Here is a 22,741-nt window from a genome sequence, read left to right on the forward strand (position 1 = left end):
CTGTGTTCCACCTTGAGATTCCTGTTCCTCCTTCATAGTCTCTTCCTCTGTGAAGCCCTTCCTGAACATACATGATGATGCAGGTGTTCTCTGATGGGTAATTTCAGAGTGTCCTGAGTCCATCTCAATTTTAGCATTACTTCCTGACATGAGTATGCACTGAATATGTGGACAAACCTCCCCACTGCACTATGGGGTTCTTGAGCTAAGGATTGAGTGTAGCCCTCCCTGTATCTGCAGACCCTCCCACTATGCATGGCATAAAGCAATTAGGAACAAACGCCCGGTGAGTGACTAAAAAGGATTTACTATTTATATGTTTAAGAAATAAGAATATATTGGCTTAAGAAATATTTATTTAGTGCTTTCTAGACTCAAGGGGAGCAGGGTGCTTTCCTGGTGGTTCAGTGGTAAAGAATCCACGTGCTAATGCAGGCGATGTGGGTCCGATCCCTAGGTTGGAAAGCTCCCCTGAAGGAGGGCATGGCAACCCACTCCAGTATTCTTGCCTGGGGAATCCCATAGACAGAGGAGCCTGGTGGGCCACAGTTCATGGGGTCACAAAAGAGTCAGACATGACTGAGTGACTGAGCATGAGCATGAGATTCAAGGGATTCGATACTCCATGTACACAAACATATACATTCACTCTTCTATATGTGTATACACATATACTTGTGTACACATGCATATGTATTCTTCTATTGAAAGAAATGATCAAGTCAATAGAGTTTTTCAAGGCATGCTGCATACTATAAACATTACAAGGTGTTGATTGAGCAGAAAAAGCCTTTAGGCAATGGTAATTTGTTCAATGGAAATTCTCCCAAAAGTAAGCAGAAGGAAAGTCTAGAAGGCAGGGAGTTCTTATTTTCAGAAAATAATTAATTTAGAATGATTGGGAGTGCTACAGGGAGGATGGTAATAAATGAAAGCAAAGGGGTAGATTAGAATTTGGACTGTATACCATGGATTCAATTTGAGTGCAGATTGATGTGGCTTGAGAAAAAAAAGTTAATTTGTGAAATGGTTGAATTCCATTTATTTGGGCGTTCTCCCCAGTTTTTCCTACAGTTGCTATTGAAGTCAACATTTTCTTCAACCAGTACGTAGAGAAGTATCAGAAGATAAATATATGGAACAGAAGGTTCAGGGCATTTATCAGAGAACGTGGAAACCTGTGATTAGGGAACATGAGATCTGTCTCATAAAGATAATACAAACAAAGGGACTGATGAATTGGTGTGCCGATGTCGTTCAGTGGTAGATGGGATTGGACTGAATTAATGTTGGGAAATGTTATTTATGTTCCCAGATTTCCCTCAGCTGCTTTACCTGAAGTTCTTGTGTTATTGTGAGGGAAAAAAATGAATGTTGGATACAAGTGGCAAAAAGGGCAGCTGCAATTTGTATGAGGATAAATCATAATTATCTTTATCATAATTATCATCAGTATTTTTTTTGCTCAGCCAATTAAATATATTTCACACTTTTTTTCTCTTTAGACCCTAAAGTCAATACAATAGCAGTGAGCCTGTGCACTTAGGGAATATATTAAATATAATAAAAATGATTTATATTCAAGTTAATATCTAATAGCAGTAGCTAAGCCTCTTCTGTCTTTAGGAAATGCCTTTTGTGAATGATATTTTCAAGTAATATTTCTCTCTTTTTTAAACAGTCCTATAAAAAAGTTCTGCTTCATATGGCTCATAATTTTTGAGGACAGAATATGTTCTATTGTTAATGAATACTTGAAATATACATTAAATAATTAAACATCAAAAAAAAAAAGGTTCATCTCCATATAAGCTAATATGTTTTCTCTTTCAATAGGCTATGCATTAATCAAAGCACTGACTGCTCTTTTGGCCTTGATATCTAGGAAGCCCAGAACTAGATTTACTGCTAAAGTCACAATATTAATTTTTTAAGGATATTTTTCCTTCCATTTCAATGCTATTTTTCTTTGTGCCTACTATTTTATCACATATGCCACTTCAAATCAGCCTTGGAAATGGATGGAATATAAATGAATATATTAGCAAGCACCAGCATAAATAAATGGAAGACGAGAGACAGTAATATGGAAATTTAAGAACTGAAAGGGTAATTCTTCCTGTGTAAATTACAATCAGCAAATATAACCAGTTCTTCAGAAGTAATCCAAGGTCCTAAAACAATGATTTGAAAATAGAAACAAAGATATTTGACAATTATAAAGAAGTGAGGGGAATGGGGAATGCATTGATGATGTGAAGAAACACTAGAAATTATTAAGATGCCATGATTTACTACTATCACTAGCTACATACAAAAAAGTTGGTAATATCACATTTTGACCAACTGGGGAAACAGACACTGCTCTGCATGGTTAGATGAAATGAAACTGGTGCAACCATTTTGCAAGGCAATTCGGAAATATCTGTCAGCATTTCAAATACATGTATTTTTTGATCCAGTCACTTTTAGAAATATATATTCACTACATTCCCTTATTCAAGTGTACAAAGGTATATGTAAAAGAATGCTTATTGAAGTTTTTGTTATAATAGTAAAGTTCTAGGAAAACTCTTTTAAAGTATTTATCAATAGTGGACCAAATAAACAATGGCAATATATAGGTAATGGAATTGTACTTAGCCAGTAAAAAGAATGAATCAGATCTTTGTGTATAAATATGAGACATTAAAGTATGTAATTTAAAAATTTTTAGAATACATGTTTCCTTTTAATATGTTTACTTATAATAAGCCATTGTTATAAGCCAGATGGTGGTAGATAGACAGTAGGCTTATATTTGCAAGCTACTCTTAATAGTGGTGTTTCTGGATGCTGGAACTGGGTAAGGCATCAATATAATATATTATTTAATTGTTTTTCATTCCAAAGTATTTGTGTTTTTCCATGAATATCCACAATATTTATAGTAATGATAATAAGACAAGTTTTAGAAAAGAACTTATACAAAGCAAATGTACTCTAGAACACCAAAGGAACCATATCATATCACTTCTTCAACAAAGTCCAGGGTAGAGAGGATTGATTCATGATGAGAGTCACCAAAATATAGATTTATATGTGCTAATAATTTTGTTTCAAGATACAGGAGAAAGTATTTTTTTAGAAAGACTCTTTCTTGAAAGACTGATCATATTTTCTGTTCTTCAGAGTGAATGCAACCTTGTCAGTGAAAAACAGATGCTTGCAATGGTGCTAAAAAAATGCCTCAGACTAAGCATTTTGTGAAAATGAAATCACACAGCATGACCCTGGGATAAATCTCACCGTCTCCCCTGTTAAATTTCTTTCTCTTTCTTTAGTATTCTCATCCCTTCTCTGTCTCTCCCTCCCATCTCTTCCTCCTCCTTTGCTCCATACCCCCCAACCCTGTGCCCAATTTATATTTTAAAACTCTTGCAGTTTTACAACTCCACAGGCCTTGAAATATTTAACACCCTCTGCTTTATAGATGAGAAAAATAAGATCTATAGAAAAAGAAAACATCTCAGCCACTACAAACAAGTAACTGATAGATTGTAGTCATCTGCCAAGTGCCTACTGACCACTTATATATGTATTAATAGATGAATATATGCAGGTATGTGTATATTATATATATATGTGTGTATATATATATTTTTTTTTCACTGATTGAAACATGGACATTTTGCCAGGGTCTGACAATTAGGAGATGGGGCATTACCATCCCCTTTCTTTTCTCAATCACAATAAAGTTCAAGGGTTAGAATTCTCATAAAGCAGTTAGTCAAAGGAAGATGCCTGCATCAAATTAATCAGCATTATTCCACAGACAAAGGCTTTGAAAACAGACAAAAATGACATCCAAACTCAATTCCTTCACTGATTTATGCCTAGAGACTCATTTTTCCCATCACTAAAATGAGGATAGTAACATCCAACGTGGAGAAAATAACATTCATATCTGGAGAAATGACTCCAGAAAGAATGAAGAAATGGAACCAGAAACAACACCACCCAGTTGTGGATGTGACTGGTGATAGAAGTAAAGTCCGATGCAATAAAGAGCAGTATTGCATAGGAACCTGGAAAGTTAAGTCCATGATGCAAGGCAAATTGGAAGTGGTCAAACAGGGGATGGCAAGAGTGAACATCAACATTTTAGGAATCAGTGAACTAAAATGGACTGGAATGGGTGAATTTAACTCAGATGACCATTATATCTACTATTGTGGGCAAGAATTTTTTAGAAGAAATGGAGTAGCCATAATAGCCAACAAAACAGCCCAAAATGCAGTACTTGGATGCAATCTCAAAAATGACAGAATGATCTGATATTGAATGGCAAACCATTCAATATCACAGTAATCCAAGTCTGTGCCCCAACCAGTAATGCTGAAGAAGCTGAAGTTCTATGAAGACATACAAGATCTTCTAGAACTAACACCCAAAAAAGATGTCCTTTACATTATAGGGGACTGGAATGCAAAAGTAGGAAGTTAAGAAATACCTGGAGTAACAAGCAAATTTGGCCTTGGAGTACAGAACAAACCAGGGCAAAGGCTAATAGAGTTTTGCCAAGAGAACGCACTGGTCAGGGCAAACACCCTCTTCCAACCACACAAGAGACAACTCTACACATGGACATCATCAGATGGTCAATACTGAAATCAGATTGATTATATTCTTTAGAGCCAAAGATGGAGAAGCTCTATACAGTCAGCAAAAACAAGACAGGGAGCTGACTCTGGCTCAGATCATGAACTCCTTATTGCCAAATTCAGACTTAGACTGAAAAAAGTAGGGAAAACCACTAGACCATTCAGGTATGACCTAAATCAAATCCCTTATGATTATACAGTGGAAGTGAGAAATAGATTTAAGGGATTATCTGATAGACAGAATGCCTGAAAAACTATGGACAGAGGTTCATTACATTGTACAGGAGGCAGGGATCAAGACCATACACAAGAAAAAGAAATGCAAAAATACAAAATGGTTGTCTTGGGAGGCCTTATAAATAGCTGTGAAAAGAAGAAAAGGGAAGGGTAAAGGAGAAAAGGAAAGATATACCCATTTGAATGCAGAGTTTGAAAGAATAGCAAGGAGAGATAAGAAAGCCTTCCTAAGCAATCTGTGCAAAGAAATAGATGAAAATAGAATGGGAAAGACTAGAGATCTCTTCAAGAAAATTAGAGATACAAAAGGAAAATTTCATGCAAAGATGAGCACAATAAAGGACAGAAACAGTATGGACCTAACAGAAGCAGAAGATATTAAGAAGAGGTGGCAAGAATACACAGAAGAACTGTACAAAAAAGATCTTCATGACCCAGATAACCATGATGGTGCAATCACTCACCTAGAGCCAGACATCCTGGAATGTGAAGTCAAGTGGGCCTTAGGAAGCATCACTACAAACAAAGCTAATGGAGGTGATGAAATTCCAGTTGAGCTATTTCAAATCCTGAAAGATGATGCTGTGAAAGTGCTGCACTCAAATGCAGCAAATTTGGAAAACTCAGCAATGGCCACATAACTGCAAAAGCTCAGTTTTCATTCCAATCCCAAAGAAAGGCAATGCCAAAGAATGCTCAAACTACTGCACAATTGCACTTATCTCACATGCTAGCAAAGTAATGTTCAAAATTCTCTAACGCAGGCTTCAAGTGTACATAACCATGAACTTCCAGTTGTTCAAGCTGGTTTAGAAAAGGCAGAGGAACCAGAGATCAAATTGCCAACATCAGGTGGATCATCAAAAACGCATGAGAGTTCCAGAAAAACATCTATTTCTGCTTTATTGACTATGCCAAAGCCTTTGATTATGTGGATCACAACAAACTATGTAAAATTCTTCAAGAGATGGGAATACCAGACCACCTGACGTGCGTCCTAAGAAATGTGCATGCAGGTCAGAAACAACAGTTAGAACTGGACATGGAACAACAGACTGATTCCTAATCAGGAAAGGAGTACCTCAAGGCTATATATTATCACCCTGCTTATTTAACTTATATGCAGAGTATGTCATGAGAAATGCCGGACTTTATGAAACACAAGCTGGAATCAAGATTGCTGGGAGAAATATCAATAACCTCAGATACGCAGATGACACCACCCTTATGGCAGAAAGTGAAGAAGAACTAAAGAGCCTCTTGAAAGCGAAAGAGGAGAGTGAAAAAGTTGTCTTAAAATTCAATGTTCAGAAAACTAAGATCAAGGCATCTAAAAACTAACTTCATGGAAAATAGATGGGGAAACAATGGAAACAGTGAGGGACTTTATTTTTTGGGCTCCAAAATCACTGCAAATGGTGGCTGCAGCCATGAAATTAAGACACTTGCTCCTTGGAAGAAAAGTTATAACCAACCTAGACAACATATTAAAAAGCAGAGAAATTACTTTGCCAACAAAGGTCCATCAAATCAAAGCTATGGTCTTTCCAGTAGTCATGTATGGATGTGAGAGTTAGACTATAAAGAAAGCTGAGCACCAAAGAATTGATGCTTTTGACTGTAGTGTTGGAGAAGACTCTTGAGAGTCCCTTGGACTGCAAGGAGATTCAACCAGTCCATCCTAAAGGAAATCAGTCCTGAATATCATTGGAAGGACTGATGTTGAAACTGAAACTCCAATATTTTGGCCACCTGATGGGAAAAATTGACTCATTGGAAAAGACCCTGATGCTGGGAAAGATTGAAGGTGGGAGGAGAAGGGATTGACAGAGCATGACATGGTTGGATGGCATCCCTGACTCAATGGACATGAGTTTGAGTAAACTCTGGGCGTTGATGATGGTTAGGTAGGCCTGGCATGTTGCATTCTATGGGGTTGCAAAGAGTCGGACATGACTGAGCGACTGAACTGAACTGAACTGATCATCCAACATGTGGGGTTATTGAGTTGATTAACAAAAGAGCCTATATATTAAAGGCCAGTTTATGCATTTATCCTGAAATTCTTAACCTAGAAACCAAAACTCTCTGGGAAGGGTTTTGGGGGGTCCTTAGATCAGTCCTGAGTGTTCATTGGAAGGACTGATGCTAAAGTTGAAACTCCAATACTTTGGCTGCCACCTCATGCAAAGAGTTGACTCATTGGAAAAGACCCTGATGCTGGGAGGGATTGGGGGCAGGAGGAGAAGGGGACGACAGAGGATGAGATGGCTGGATGGCATCACTGACTCGATGGACGTGAGTCTCAGTGAACTCCGGGAGTTGGTGATGGACAGGGAGGCCTGGCGTGCTGTGATTCATGGGGTTGCAAAGAGTCGGACACTACTGAGCGACTGAGCTGAACTGAACTGAACTGAACTGAACTAGATGAACTTCAGGCATGCATAGCCCTTTGATAGTCTGTATTTTTCTACACATAAGCATTCTTTCCTACAGGAAAAAAAAATCCCTCACTCTTATTCTCAACATTGTGTTCCTGATTATTTTAAGAAAATTGACAAAAATAGAAGCTGTAACTGCTGGTGTTAATAATAATTATTATAACCCAATAACATTACTAATATTTTACTACAAACAAACAGTGTTATTATGATTATTAAACTCAATTCCTTGCATATGAGCTAAAATTGGTGGATGAATAGAATTTAAAGCATTGGGTGCTTTGCTTTTACCAGGTAGAATGTTCTGATTTCTTCTTATTACATTAGCCCTTGAGGTTTTATTTCACTCTGATCCACAAAGAGGAACTCATTTCCCCCAGAAAGGCAGGCTAATGAGGTCTGCTTAATTTATAGCTGAGTCCATTTATGCAGTCTGTTCTGTTAACGGAGATGCCTGCTTTATTCAATAGAATCCTGCATGTGGTACACATAGAAGACACCAGGACCCCATCCACTCCACATCCATTTATTACTCTGATGCCTCTGATGTGCACAAACAAACCATGTTTTACAAACTTCTTAGCAATTTGATTAAGTCGCATTGTGCATTCTGTTGTAACAAGAAGGGTGATTTAAAATCATTAGGCCTAAAATTTAGGCCTCGGTGTGCTTTGAAGTCAAGAGGAACAATTTGTCAGCTGGTTGATCTTTTGCTTCTAAAGCTAGTTAACTGATCAATCTAATGTCAAAGGAGCAGAGACAAATGGGAGACATTTTACTATGTGGAAAACTGTACATGAAGATAAATCCAGCATTCTGCTTCATTTCATCTGCAGTTATCTTTGTGGTAATTGCTTTGGAACACTCAAGGTGCTCTTTGCATAAAGGATGTGTTGGAAGCTTTAAGTTCTTTAAATTCTTGCAACGAATCTTGCTTTGCTCCATTTTGGGGTAGGGAAGGCCATAATCCCTCACTTTAAATGCACACTTGGCAATGAACGAAAGTTGGGATTTTTGACTAGTTGTTTACTCTGTAATCAGTTCACACATTTCTGAAATTTCCTGACATGTTTGCAAAGTAAATCTATTCCTTGGAGGATTTATTTGATTTTTGCTATGATCATAATGATGAAAATGGATCTAGAGTAAAAATATCCCCATGAATAGATTTAGTTACACCAGCTGTTCTAGTTACCTGCTGCTGCCCCAAAAACTACCCCCAAACTCATAGGCTTAAAACGACAGTCATGTGATTATACTTCATAACTTCGTGGATTAGGAATTGAAACTGGGTAGGAAGAGCTAAGGTCACTTCTTGGTATTCAGTTAGCAGATGAACCTTCGGGTCTAATACACCTTCACTCAAGGGGCTGGTGTCCTGGGTGAGATGCAGAAGGGGCTGGGACAGAAAGCTGTTCCCTGCTGGGACTATCAGCTAGAGCACCTACATGTGGCCTCTCCAGCAGGCAGTATTATGAAAACTTATCTGACTTCTCAGGGCTCTTAGTGGAAAGCAGAAAGGTATCTACATCCATCTTTAATCTACCACACCAGCACATATTTATTAACAAATCATTTTACTGCCATCACCTCAAGCTTCTATGATATGTGCTAGAAGTTTCAGCAAGATGGGTGGTGGGGAAAGTGGAATGGTGATTGAGTAGATGGCTATTATTCCTATAGCCCACAGTGGCAAGTTACTCTTAGCAATAATGCTGCTTTAGGAAAATCAATAAGTAAATTTCTTGCCTAAAAAAGAGATTAGAAACTTTTATAGGGGAAATTTATTGTAGTTCTCCCCATTTTGACATCAGATCAGATCAGTCGCTCAGTCATGTCCAACTCTTTGCGACCCCATGAATCGCAGCACGCCAGGCCTCCCTGTCCATCACCAACTCCCAGAGTTCACTGAGACTCACGTCCATCGAGTCAGTGATGCCATCCAGCCATCTCATCCTCTGTCGTCCCCTTCTCCTCCTGCCCCCAATCCCTCCCAGCATCAGGGTCTTTTCCAATGAGTCAACTCTTCACATGAGGTGCCCTCCTCTATATTCATATTGAGAGATTGCTGTGGAAAATAACTTTTTTTCCCCATGATTCTGTGAGCAGAATTTTTTTTTGCTTATTTCTCCTGATTTTGAAGGCAATCTTTTTTTTTTCAAAGTGTTAGTTTCACGTTTTTTTAATTTATTTATTTTTCTTTCATATTGGAGTATAGTTGATTTACAATGCATTTGATTCAGATATAAAGCCAAAAGATTCAGTTATACATATATATGCATCGATCCTTTTTCAGATTATTTTCCCATATAGGTTATTACAGAATATTGAGTAGAATTCCCTATGCTATATAGTAGGTCCTTGCTTATTATCTATTTTATATGTAGTAGTGTGTATATGTTAATCTGAAACTCCTAATTTATCCTTTCCCTCACCTTTCCCCTTGGTAACCATAAATTTGCTTTTCAAGTCTGTGAGTTTGTCTATTTTGCAAGTAATTTCATTTGTATTCTTTTTTTTACGATTCTATATTTATGTGAGATCATTTGATACTTTTCTTTCTCTTGTCTCAAGTTGATTTAAGATGTCAGACATTTTTTGCCCACCATCCTTGGAGACTGAGATATATTTTACAGACCACTGGGCATAGAACTGTTTATGGGGTTCTGTGGAGAAAGAACTTTAATGGGCACAATAAAGGAAATGGTATGGACCTAACAGAAGCAAAAGATATTAAGAGGTGGCAAGAATACACAGAAGAACTATACAAAAAAGATCTTCATGACCCAGATAACCATGGTATGTGATCACTCACCTAGAGCCAGACATCCTGGAATGAGAAGTCAAGTGGGCCTTAGGAAGCATCACTACAAACAAAGCTAGTGGAGGTGATGAAATTCCAGTTGAGCTATTTCAAATCCTAAAAGATGATGCTGTGAAAGTGCTGCACTAAATATGCCAGCAAATTTGGAAAACTCAGCAATAGCCACAGAACTGCAAAAGCTCAGTTTTCATTCCAATCCCAAAGAAAGGCAATGCCAAAGAATGTTCAAACTACTGCACAAGTGCACTCATCTCACACACTAGCAAAGTAATGCTTCAAAATTTTCCAACCTAGGCTTAAACAGTACATGAACCATGAACTTATGATGTTCTAGCTGGTTTTAGAAAAGGCAGAGGAACCAAAGATCATATTGCCAACATCCATCGAATTATCAAAAAAGCAAGAGAGTTCCAGAAAAAACATCTACTTTATTGACTATGCTAAAGCCTTTGTGTGGATCACAACAAACTGGAAAATTCTTCAAGAGATGAGAATAACAGACCACCTGTCCTGCCTCCTAAGCCAAGTGTATGCAGGTCAGAAACAACAGTTAGAACTGGGCCTGGAACAACGGACTAGTTCCAAATTGGGAAAGGAGTATATACCATACCCTGCTTATTTAACTTATATGCAGAGTACATCATGAGAAATGCTGGGCTGGATGAAGCACAAGCTGGAATCAAGATTGCTGGGAGAAATATCAATAACCTCAGATATGCAGATAACACCACCCTTATAGCAGAAAGCGAAGAATTAATGAGCCTCTTGATGAAAGTGAAAGCAGAGAGTGAAAAGTTGGCTTAAAACTCAACTTTCAAAAAACTTAAGATTATGGCATCTGGTTCCATCACTTCGTGGCAAATAGATGGGGAAACAATAGAAACAGTGTGAGACTTTATTTATAGCGGCTCCAAAATCACTGCAGATGGTGACTGCAGCCATGAAATGAAAAGACGCTTGTTCCTTGGAAGAAAAGTGATGGCCAACCTAATGGTAATTTGGTGGTTTACACACTAAGTTGTGTCCGACTCTTGAGATCCCAGGGACTTTTACCCACCAGGCTTCTCTGTCCATAGGATTTCCCAGGCAAGAATACTGGAGTATGTTGCCATTTCCTTCTCTTAGGGATCTTCCTCACCCAGGAATCCTGCATTACAGACAGATTCCTTACCAGCTGAACTAGGAGGGAAACCAGACCAACCTAGACAGCATATTAAAAAGCAGAGACATTACCTTGCCAACAAAGATCTGTCTAGTCAAAGCTATGGTTTTTTCCAGTAGTCATGTACGGATGTGAGAGTTGGAGTATAAAGAAATCTTAATGCCAAAGAATTGATGCTTTTGAACTGTGGTGTTGGAGAAGACTCTTGAGAGTCCCTTGGACTGCAAGGAGATCAAACCAGTCAATCCTAAAGGAAATCAGTTCTGAATATTCATTGGAAGTACTGATGCTGAAGCTGAGAAACTGCAATACTTTGGCCACCTGATGCAAATCAGTGACTCATTGTAAAAGACCCTGATGCTGGGAAAGATTGAAGGCAGTAGGAGAAGGGGACGACAGAGGATGAGACGGTTGGATGGCATCACGGACCCAATGAACGTGAGTTTGAACAAGCTCTAGGAGTTGTTGATGGACAGGGAAGCCTGACGTGCTGCAGTCCATTGGTTCCCAAAGAGTCAGACACAACTGAGTGACTGAACTGAACCCAGGTCTCCCACATTGCAGGTGGATTCTTTGCCATATGAGCCACAAGAGAAGCCTGGACACAGAACAGGCACTCCATAAATAAACTCTTAATCATCAACACTTTAGTAAGTATCTGTTAGGCATGCTAAGCAAATGAAAAAAGCAAATGAGAACAAAGAAATGAAACACAATCTTGAGACTCTTGTTTTAGTCTATTGATGAATATACAAAGTAGAATATACATATATATGTATTGCAAAGCAAAGAAAATTAATTTAGTTTTGTTTTTAGAGGAATTTGACTGTTTTAATTTGGAATTCCATTTTCCCAGTTGGCTAGCAAGACACCTTTGGACAGTTCTTACACTTTCTATTTTCCTGTCTCTGAAGTGAAAGTAAAAACTGGTAGAACTGTAGTCTTAAATCATAGGGATGCAAAGCTTTGATTCTCAACCAATATTTCATGGGCTTAAAAATCAGCTAAAATCTGATACAAAGGCTGCTGCTGCTGCTGCTGCTGCTAAGTCACTTCAGTCGTGTCCGACTCTGTGTGAACCCATAGAGGGCAGCCCACGAGGCTCCCCCGTCCCTGGGATTCTCCAGGCAAGAACACTGGAGTGGGTTGCCATTTCCTTCTCCAATGCATGAAAGGGAAAAGTGAAAGTGAAGTCGCTCAGTCGTGTCTGACTCTAGCGACCCCATGGACTGCAGCCTACCAGGCTCCTCCACCCATGGGATTTTCCAGGCAAGAGTACTGGAGTGGGGTGCCATTGCCTTCTCCGATACAAAGGCAGTCTGGTCCAAAGGAAGAGGGTCTGTGATTTTGCATTTCTAACAAGCTCCCAAGTGAGGCAGATGCCACAGGCCCACAGACCACAGCTTGAATAACACAGGTGCAGTGCATCTATTAATAAGTATGAGTACAAATGTTGGTTCCTGGTCTCCACTTTCTTTGTCTCCCTTTAGAAATTTCTGCTAGATAGGAACGGATTTTTGTATTTGTCCTCCATCTCCAACTTGATGAGTTCTCAGTTGAGTTCCTTATTTAAAATATTATGGCTCCTGCACTTTGTTTAACTCTGCTTGACATTCAGTGATTTGTGACTTTCTCTTTCCTGAGTGTGTTTATAAGAGGATGACTTTGGGATTGAAGACTCTCACTGTCTAGACACAGCGACACAGTAGAAGAACTGTGAATGGCTATTTTATACTGTTTTTCTTTCCTTCTTTCTCTTTTTCTTTCTTTTTTTTTTCTTTTCTGTGTTGTCTTCATATGCTAATAGAGTCAATATCCTCATTTGCCATTTTAATGTTTCTTAGGAAGCTCTATCTCAGAATTTCCTATGGTTTTTATGCTCATTAGTCTTCTACATGAATCAGAAATTTCCTGCTATAACATCATGAGGTTTCTCAGTAGACCCTCTTGCTCTTGGTTGAGTCTTTTGAACAACTTTATTATAACAAAGTTGACTTGAAGCCAGAAGAGGCAGAACTCCAGTGTAGGGCTTTCTTTCCAGTTTTATGGGTTTTTTCTCAGAAGCCTAATGCCAGTTTAATGAAGTTTTATAGCTATTAATACTCCACCACTCTTGCTGCAGTAAGAAATATATAACTAAACAATAACTTGAAATAGGTAAATCCATGATTAAGTTACAATAAAAAATAATGTCTGTGGGTCACAGTTCATAATTTCCAAATACACATCATTTGGAATGATTGGTAACTGCAGCCTTGTAACTCTTTCAAGGAGAAAAGCTGTGAGTTTAAATCACTACATTAAGCTGACAGTGAGACTCATATTTTCTGAGCTAAAGATATATTTTTATGGCCACACAGTGGACTCTGTTTATCACTCATCATAAACCATAGGAAACCATTTTCGTTTTAAATTAGGTGCTCAGGCTTTTGTCCTGTAATCTGTTTCTTTATTTCCCCTTTCCACTTTTTTTGGTCCATTTTCAACAGCTCCCAATTGTCTTCCATTTCCTGAAAATGGCTCATATTTTATATCTCAGCTTCTTTAAAGGTATTTCACCCTAGTTGAGGTCACCTTAATTTACACCTTAAATTATGATTCCAAAGCCAATTTTAATGCGGCTGATATTGAGTAATCCTGCTAAAGAGTCCAATTTTAAAATACGTAACAGTCTTATCCTAAAATGCCAGACATAAGAAACCCATGAATTTTGCATATCTCTTTAGTACTTTTACTTGTTGAATTAAATTTATTCTCTTCTTTTGAGCCACTTACCCAGTTAGGCTTCATTTTACTGCCTACTCTGGTTCTAGAGGATGTCCCTTCTTAAAGACCATAAGTAAGTGGCTTTTTCCCAGACTAGCTAACAGCTTCAAATTGTTTGAAAGTTAAATGACCATGGAATCTGGGGCTTAATGTTTTAAAGCCATCTTGATTATACTTATTAAAATAGAAAAGCTTGTGAAAATAAATTTCTTCCATCCTTTCTCTCTCTCTCCCACCCATTTCTTTCCATCAACTGATCTTCCTGCTCCCCAATGTACATATTTTTGTTGTCTGATTTTATACAATCAGATCAGGGATACACACTGGGGAGTGAGTGGCCACATACCCTCCTAGAAATTTTTAAAAATTACGTATGTTGGGACTTCCCTGGTGGTCCAGTGGTCAAGACTCTGTGCTTCCAATGCAAGGCATACAGGTTCAATCCTTGGTCAGAGAAGTAAGATCCCACATGTTACGTGGCAAAGGCAAAAAAAAAAGAAAAATTATGTAAGTGCTTCTAAAGTAGGAATTGGATCTTATCCTTTACCAAATAACAGTGAGTAGGTTAGAAGGCACTTAGGGTTATTAAATGACTCAGTGGTTATATTGATTAATTTATATATATTCCAATATATACTTCACTCCGGAGAAGGCAGTGGCAACCCACTCCAGTACTCTTGCCTGAAAAATCCCATGGACAGAGGAGCCTGGTAGGCTGCAGTCCATGGGGTTGCTAAGAGTTGGACACAACTGAGCAACTTCATTTTCACTTTTCACTTTCATGCATTGGAGAAGGAAATGGCAACCTACTCCAGTGTTCTTGCCTTGAGAATCCCAGGGACAGGGGAGCCTGGTGGGCTTCCATCTACGGGGTCGCACAGAGTTAGACATGACTGAGGCAACTTAGCAGCAGCAGCAGCATAGTGCACTCCTAAATACAGCTGTATTTTTCATTATATACATGTGTGAAAATCATTTTCTATATCTTAAGTCAGAGTTTCCCAATTTCTGGCTTCTGACATTCCTGAATGGGTTGCAATTAGGCCAAAAGATTGATTCTGCTAGCCCTAAGGGTTATCATAAGGTGCATGGGGCTGTCTGGGCCCTCAAGTCTATTGCTTTCCATTGCAAGCAACCTCATCACTTTAATGTAGAATATTGTACAAATGTGATTATATTCTCTGTTTATCATAGTAAAAAAATTACTGGGAAATACAGTCTGTATTTTATATGATGGAATTTAACTTCTTTATATTTAGAAGAAAGAACTCAACAGTTAATTTAACCATGAACTCTACTATAATCTTTGTTTGCTTGTTTGTTGTTTTTGTCTTTGTTTCTTAAAATTATTAGAACTGGTAGATATCAGTGTGAGGATTAACCTCACTTTAGGATGCTATAGATTGAGGAGTATTTCGGGTTGATACAAAGTTTCCTTTCAAATCTCTCTGAATGTGGTAGGTATAAATAGCATCATTCCTCTGGAGTATATTATCTTTCCGGTTTTATTAAGCCCAACCTAGGCAACATAGGTCCAATTTATTGGGTACTCTGAGGCAGTACAATGTTAGAAATTTGGTCATAATCCTTATGCCAACCTGAAGCAGGGACTATGTTTAGACGTACTTTGTAGTAAAGGAAACCAATTCACACAGCTATTCTGTTACATTTTGGGACATTGAATCTGATCCTGTGTGTGTCCAACGCCTTTACCATATTTCATAATTGTGTTTCTTAGGGGAAAACAAGCAAACTGTAAGAATATCAACAGCTGTTATAATTTATTGAGACACAAATTTGAGTATGTCTTCCCTGTAGTTTCTCTTCCCTTTTAATTTTCTTGTCTTGGAGATTTTGTAAGATGGGAAACAATTGCTTGAATCCAAAGTTTATTTGAACATGAGTTTAAGCAAGCTCTGGGGGTTGGTGATGGACAGAGAAGCCTGGTGTGCTGCAGTTCATGGGGCGACAGAAAGTCGGACACGACTGAGTGACTGAACTGAACTGAAAGTTTAGTCCTAAATACTAAAAAGCAAATGCTGTGTGTTTTATTTTCTTGGACTTCAAAATTACTGCAGATGATGACTGAAGCCATGAAATTAAAAGATGCTTGCTCCTTGAAAGAAAATTTATAATAGACCTAGACAGCATATTAAAATGCAGAGACATTACTTTGCTGACAAAGGTCAGTCTAGTCAAAGCTATAGTTTTTCCAGTGGTCATGTATGGATGTGAGAGTTCAACTATAAAGAAAGCTGAGTGCCAAAGAATTGATGCTTTTGAACTGTGGTGTTGGAGAAGACTCTTGAAAGTCCCTTGGACTGCAAGGAGATCAAACCAGTCCATCTTAAAGGAAATCAGTCCTGAATACTCATTGGAATGACTGATGGTGAAGTTGAAGCTCCAATGCTTTGGCCACCTGATAGGAAGAACTGACTCATTAGAAAAGACCCTGATGCTATGAAAGATTGAAGGCAGGAGGAGAAGGTGATGATAGGGGATAAGATGGTTAGATGGCATCACTGACTCGATGGGCTTGAGTTTGAGCAAGCTCTAAGAGTTAGTGATGGACAGAGAAGGCTGATGTGCTGCAGGCCATGGGGTTGCAAAGAGTCAGACATGACTGAGCGACTGAACTAAACTGAATGTTTAGTCCTAAATACTGAAAAATAAATGCTATGTGTTTTACATTGAAAGCAGAGAAGAGAGCAGAGATTACCAAAATCTGAAGGACATACAACTGGTCCTCAACAGACAGGGTCCCAGACTTTCATGGGAGACTCTTGCCTTATAGTAAATAAGGAGGTGGTAGAATTCTGGACCTGAAAGAAAGCACACTGTTCTTTCAGACAGGGGAAAGAGCATGAGCTGGATACCATGCCCCATGGGGTGTCACCAATGCTGGGTGTGATTTATAACAGGAAATATATATTGGGTTTTTTTTCCTTTTTCTGGTGCAGAGTCCCCAAAACCATTGGAAATTCCTAAGTGATGAGACCAACAAAGGTGTCTTTTGTTATATTAGAGAGGTGGCTTTTGGACCCCACTTAAGAATGGGGACTAGTTGCCAGGAGAATCAACCAAGTGATTAGAATTTGGAACTTTCAATCCCACTCCCCTGACCTCTGGGGAAGGAAGAGAAAATTTGAATCACTCCCTAATGACTGATGATTTAATCATTCTGCCAGTGTAATGAAGCCTCCATAAAACCTAAAAGGATTAAGTTCAGAGAGCTTCCAGGTTGATGAACTCTTGGATGGTGGCATACTTGGAGAAACATGAAGGCCCCTGCCCCATGCCTTGCTCTGTGCATCTCTTCCATCTGGCTGTTCCTGAGTTATATCCTTTTATAATAAATCAATCATCTAGTAAGTAAAATGTTTCTTTGAGTCCCATGAGCCACTTTAGCCATCAATCCCAATGAGGGGGTCATTAGAACTTCTAATCTATAGCCGGTCCATCAGACACACAGATAACAATCTAGACTTGGGGTTGGTATCTCAAATGGGCTTTGAAGGATGGTCTTATATGACTGAAGTCTTAACCTGTGAGATCTGGTGCTGTGTCCAAGTAGATAGTGTCAGAATTGTGTTGAATTGTAAGACACCCAGCTGGTGTTGGAGAAATGCTTGTTTCTGGAGGAAAATCCTCACAAACTGGAATTATGGCAGGTCAATGGTAGGAATTAGAGGTGAGACAGCACTAGCAAAAATGCTTCCTTTAACCCACAAAAGTCTTTGTGCATCCCTGTCTCCTTTTTCTAATTTCAGACCCATCTAGGACCAGTCAGATGGAATGCAATAGGGATCACAATGGAAGCCCAATGATACAAATGGCTGCTCTTCCACCCAGCAGTTTCTGTAGCTTGGTTAAATGTCCCCACCATGGACAAACTAGCAGTACTCTGCAAGATGCTTGCTCTCTCACTGAAAGAAAAGAATTTCCTCTTTGGAAGCAAAGGTGTAACGAGAGTATGGGCTTTTCTATTCTCAGGAAATGCAGTCCTTTTCAAGTGAGCTACGTCTCTCTTTATGCCCTCTGGTCTACCTCCAGTGCTTAGCACTGTTTATCAACCTTAATCAACATGAGTGACAGAAAACCTGATGATAGACCAGGGCTGGTACTGCTGGTGGGGATGACCTCTTTTGAAATGTCAGGCCTAAATAAGCTATATTTCCATTTCTTTGGGCTCTAGTTTTTCAAAGATTGTCATTTTCCAAATAGCAGGGATGAAAACAAAATTTATTTTCGTATCCATCCAAAGTTACATCTTAGGATAGCACTGCAAACCCTCCCTGTGCCTCCTCCAAGCTGAGGACTACTAAGTCAGGTCAGGAGTCACCAGGGACACAGCTGCTGTAAGAATCACACACTTTCAGTTCTGGCAATATTAAAATTCATTAAAAAACAAGGACACAAGATATGTTTTAATTAGCTCAAAGATGCCACCTTATGCTGTAATATAAACCACAGGGAGGACTCTAGGTCAGTAGAACCAGGTTGGACCCCTGTTCTGTTACATTTGTCACTTTACCTTTGGGAAGCCCCCTAATGTCTCTGAGGATATTTCATTGTAGATATAAAAGAGAAAACAATATTTTGTTTCAGTGAAAATTGAGTGATATTCAGGATGGGGAACACATGTATACCTGTGGTGGATTTATTTTGATATATGGCAAAACCAATACAATATTGTAAAGTTAAAAAATAAAATAAAATAAAATAAAAACTGAATAACAGAGATGAACTATAAGTTCAGAATTCTCTGACTACAAAGGCTTTGTATATATAAATGAATAAAATTTGACAAACCAAAAAAAAAAAAGAAAAAACAGATGTCAGCCCCAGTACAACTATAGGGATTCAGAACAAGCCTCCCTAAAATGTACCACTTTTGCATGAGAATTATTTTGATCTAAAAGCAATTGAAACTCTATGTTTTCAAGAGAAACTTCCACCTTTCCCTTAACTATCTAGAAGAATTTAATATCCCCGCCCCCCTAGAAGGGACTTCCCTGGTGGCGGTAAAGCATCTGTCTACAATGCGGGAGACCTGGGTTCCATCCCTGGGTCGGGAAGATCCGCTGGAGAAGGAAATGGCAATCCACTCCAGTACTATTGCCTGGAAAATCCCATGGACAGAGGAGCCTGGTAGGCTACAGTCCATGGGGTCGCAAAGAATTGGACACAACAGAGCGACTTCACTTTCCTTTCCTTTCCTTTCCCGCAGAAAAGAATTACTAGTCTAGAGATAAATTTCATCTAAGTGGTCTCATCTATATGGCAGGGAAAACATCTCATTTCCAAATATCTGGTCTTCTTTTTGTCCTGAGAACGACCCATCTGTTCCTCGGAGGCCCCGGGTCCCACTCCTTACCTCAGCATGGCACAGACCTCATTTTGCCTTTCTCTGATCCTCTCATGTATGTGAGAGCCCCATGTGTATGAAATTAAATTTGATTTTTTATCCTGTTAACTCATTGCACACCAATTTATCTTATTTTTGCTGAAGTATAGTTGATTTACTCACATCCGTTTAATTCTTAGACTAGCCAGAAGAACCTTGAAGAGTAGTTTTCCTCCTCCCCAACACCATATTTCACATGTATTAAGTACTTCAGAAACCTTAACTTTCTCCCATTTCTTTATTTTCCTCTAACCTTAATTAGGACCCTCTGACCAGAATAAAGAAAAATTATCCTGGGAAAAAAATTAGTTCACTTCAGCATGTTCAGGCCAAAGCATGATTAAGTAATATGCTCTGGCTAGCTCCTCTGATTTAATACTTAGCTTCTCGACATGCAGTGCATGGTCCAGCAGCTTCAGAGCTTCTGAGAAATACAGACTCTCAGGCCTCATCTCTAGGTTCACCAGAATGAGCATCTGAGCAAGACCCCCATGTGATACACATATTATTATTTAATATTGTTATTATTCCTACACCTATTATTAAGAAGTGCTGTTTATGGAAACAGCAATAATTTAGGAGTTGGGAGATTGGCCTTTCAGTTCATTTTCCTTACAAACAAATATGGACTCGATTCTGTGCTTTTATTTCCCCTCCTTCAAAGGGAATGTCTTTTTGTGTGCCATTCCTGGAAAGGTCAGTTGTGATCTGGAAGAACAAAAGCAAACCCGGCCTTAAATGTGTGTTAGAAATAATGTGTATATTTTTGGATGTAAGTGTATTTAGATGAAACTGCAAAAATGAAACCAAACTCACACACACACACACACACACACACACACACACACACACACACTTAATTGTCAGCAGCTGTGTCACCCAAGTGCGATGAGAAAGCAGTAAACCTCACTCCCTCGGACACTTCCTATAAAATTCGTCACTTTGCAGATGGATTTCTCCTATTCTGCCCAAGAGAAAAGTATTTGCAGTTCTGTGAAGCTGCCCTTTATCTAATCTTGCAAGGGCAGGGACGTGGGAGAAAGGACGTCAAGTTAGTTCCTACACATGACAGTGGGTTGAATCTGTAATCAAGTCATGTAATTGGGACCTGTTTGCAAACACCGCTGCTGTTCGGGGACGGGTGTTACTGTAGAGGACACTTTTGAAAACGGGTCCCCAGAGGACAGGCTTTTATCATCTTAGGATCTGAGATGCTATTTTACTTCTCATCTTTCCTTATTCAAATTGCGTTTGCTCTTTATTCTTTCAGGGGTTTACATTATATATTTCCCTCTGTGGTCAAAATAGCTGTACTCCTCCCTATTTAAAGATGTTTCATCATTAAAAATTATATTAAACATTCAACCATCCTCAGGGAAGATTTAATTTCCACTTTTTGCTACAGTCAGCATGGTTGAGGTTCAATCTTTCCATAAACTTGGAATCTATTTAAAGCTATTTCCATAAACCTGGAGCCATTTGATACCTTTTCATACTCTTGCTAACCAACTAACTACCTATTTTTAAAAGCCAATAAAATTGGCCTGATTTTGACTAAAAGAGAGAAACACATATTAAAATCTGCGGAACTGAGAAAGTATAGAAACTGAGTTTATTGGGTGATAGCAATAAAATTGCAAATGCAAATATTTAGGAGTGTTAGACTCAGGAGATGGGTGAGTGTAGATACTCTCACTAAAGCCATCTTCACAATTGCTTTCAAGCCAAACTATCTTGTGACTTGCATCAGCAGTTTTTGGAAGGAAACATTTACTAATGTTATTTTGTAGTTTGTTAAACTAATGTGCTCAATAAACTAAGAAAACACCTGAAATCTATGAAGAAGGGAAAAAAAATCCCTCTTTAAATAGAAGCAACATTCATGCCTCTCACACATTTCTTTTAGATAGCTAAAAGATATCACAGCAATATCTTCCTCCTTGGATTACCTGAGGGACTCTTAGACCATCTCAGTGGGTGGCCTGACTTATTTCCACCCTCAGGAAGGAAGAGTCGTGGTGTTTCTTCTCCCTGTGGACTCTAGTGCTGAGGTTGGTCCTCATTAAAGAATGGTACTGGGCATGTGACAAAGAGGATTCTGTGATAGAGAAAAACGAGGATGGACTTTAAATGAGGTGGTTGGTGAAATTTATCTTACATGTAGTAAATGTTAATTGAGACCTGAAAGATAATGCAGCTCCCAAAATGCAGACTCTTCCCAACCATGCCAGGAACATGCCTCTTCAACACTTGCATGCTTCAGCTAAGCAAAGGCAGACCTGCACATGCCCCCATCTTGAGAAGTATGCACAGATCCTTCCCTGCGGGAGACTAGATCTCAACACTGACTGCCAGGGAGCTTTAAAATATTGACAGCTGTTTTCACTTCCTAGTCAATTATATTGGAGAAGGCAATGGCACCCCACTCCACTACTCTTGCCTGGAAAATCTCATGGATGGAGGAGCCTGGTTGGCTGCAGTCCATGGGGTCGCTAAGAGTCGGACACGACTGAGTGACTTCACTTTCACTTTTCACTTTCATGCACTGGAGAAGGAAATAGCAGCCCACTCCAGTGTTCTTGCCTGGAGAATCCCAGGGACGGGGGGGCCTGGTGGGCTGCCGTCCATTGGGTCGCACAGAGTCGGACACGACTGAAGCGGCTTAGCAGCAGAAGTAGCAGCAGTCAATTATATAACAAAACCTAGGGTTGGGGAGACCTGTGGATCAGCATTTTTCAAAGCTCTTCAGATAAAACTCTTCTAATAAGAAAGAAGGGTTGAAAAGCCCTTCTGCAATGGTCCACCAGCCAGCAGACTTGAGATAGTAATCAAAGCAATGAGTAGAGAGTTATACAAGCCATGACATTAAAATACGCTTGCTCCTTGGAAGAAAAGCTACGACAAACCTAGTCAGTGTATTAAAAAGCAGAGACGTTACTTTGCCAACAAAAGTCCATATAGTCAAAGCTATGGTTTTTCCTGTAGCCATGCATGGATGTGAGAGTTGGACCATAAAGGAAACTGAGCACCAAAGAATTGATGCTTTTGAACTACGGTGTTGGAGAAGACTCTTGAGAGTCCCTCGGACTGCAAGGAGATCAAAGTAGTCTACCCAAAAATAAATCAACCCTGAATATTCATTGAAAGAACTGATGCTGAAGCTGAAGCTCCAATACTTTGGCCACCTGATGAAAAGGGCTGACTCATTGGAAAAGACCCTGATGCTGGGAAAGATTGAGGGCATGAAGAGAAGGGGGCAAC

The sequence above is a fragment of the Bubalus bubalis genome, chromosome 18 (assembly GCF_019923935.1).
Source record: "Bubalus bubalis isolate 160015118507 breed Murrah chromosome 18, NDDB_SH_1, whole genome shotgun sequence".
In the NCBI taxonomy this organism is placed as follows: Eukaryota; Metazoa; Chordata; class Mammalia; order Artiodactyla; family Bovidae; genus Bubalus; species Bubalus bubalis.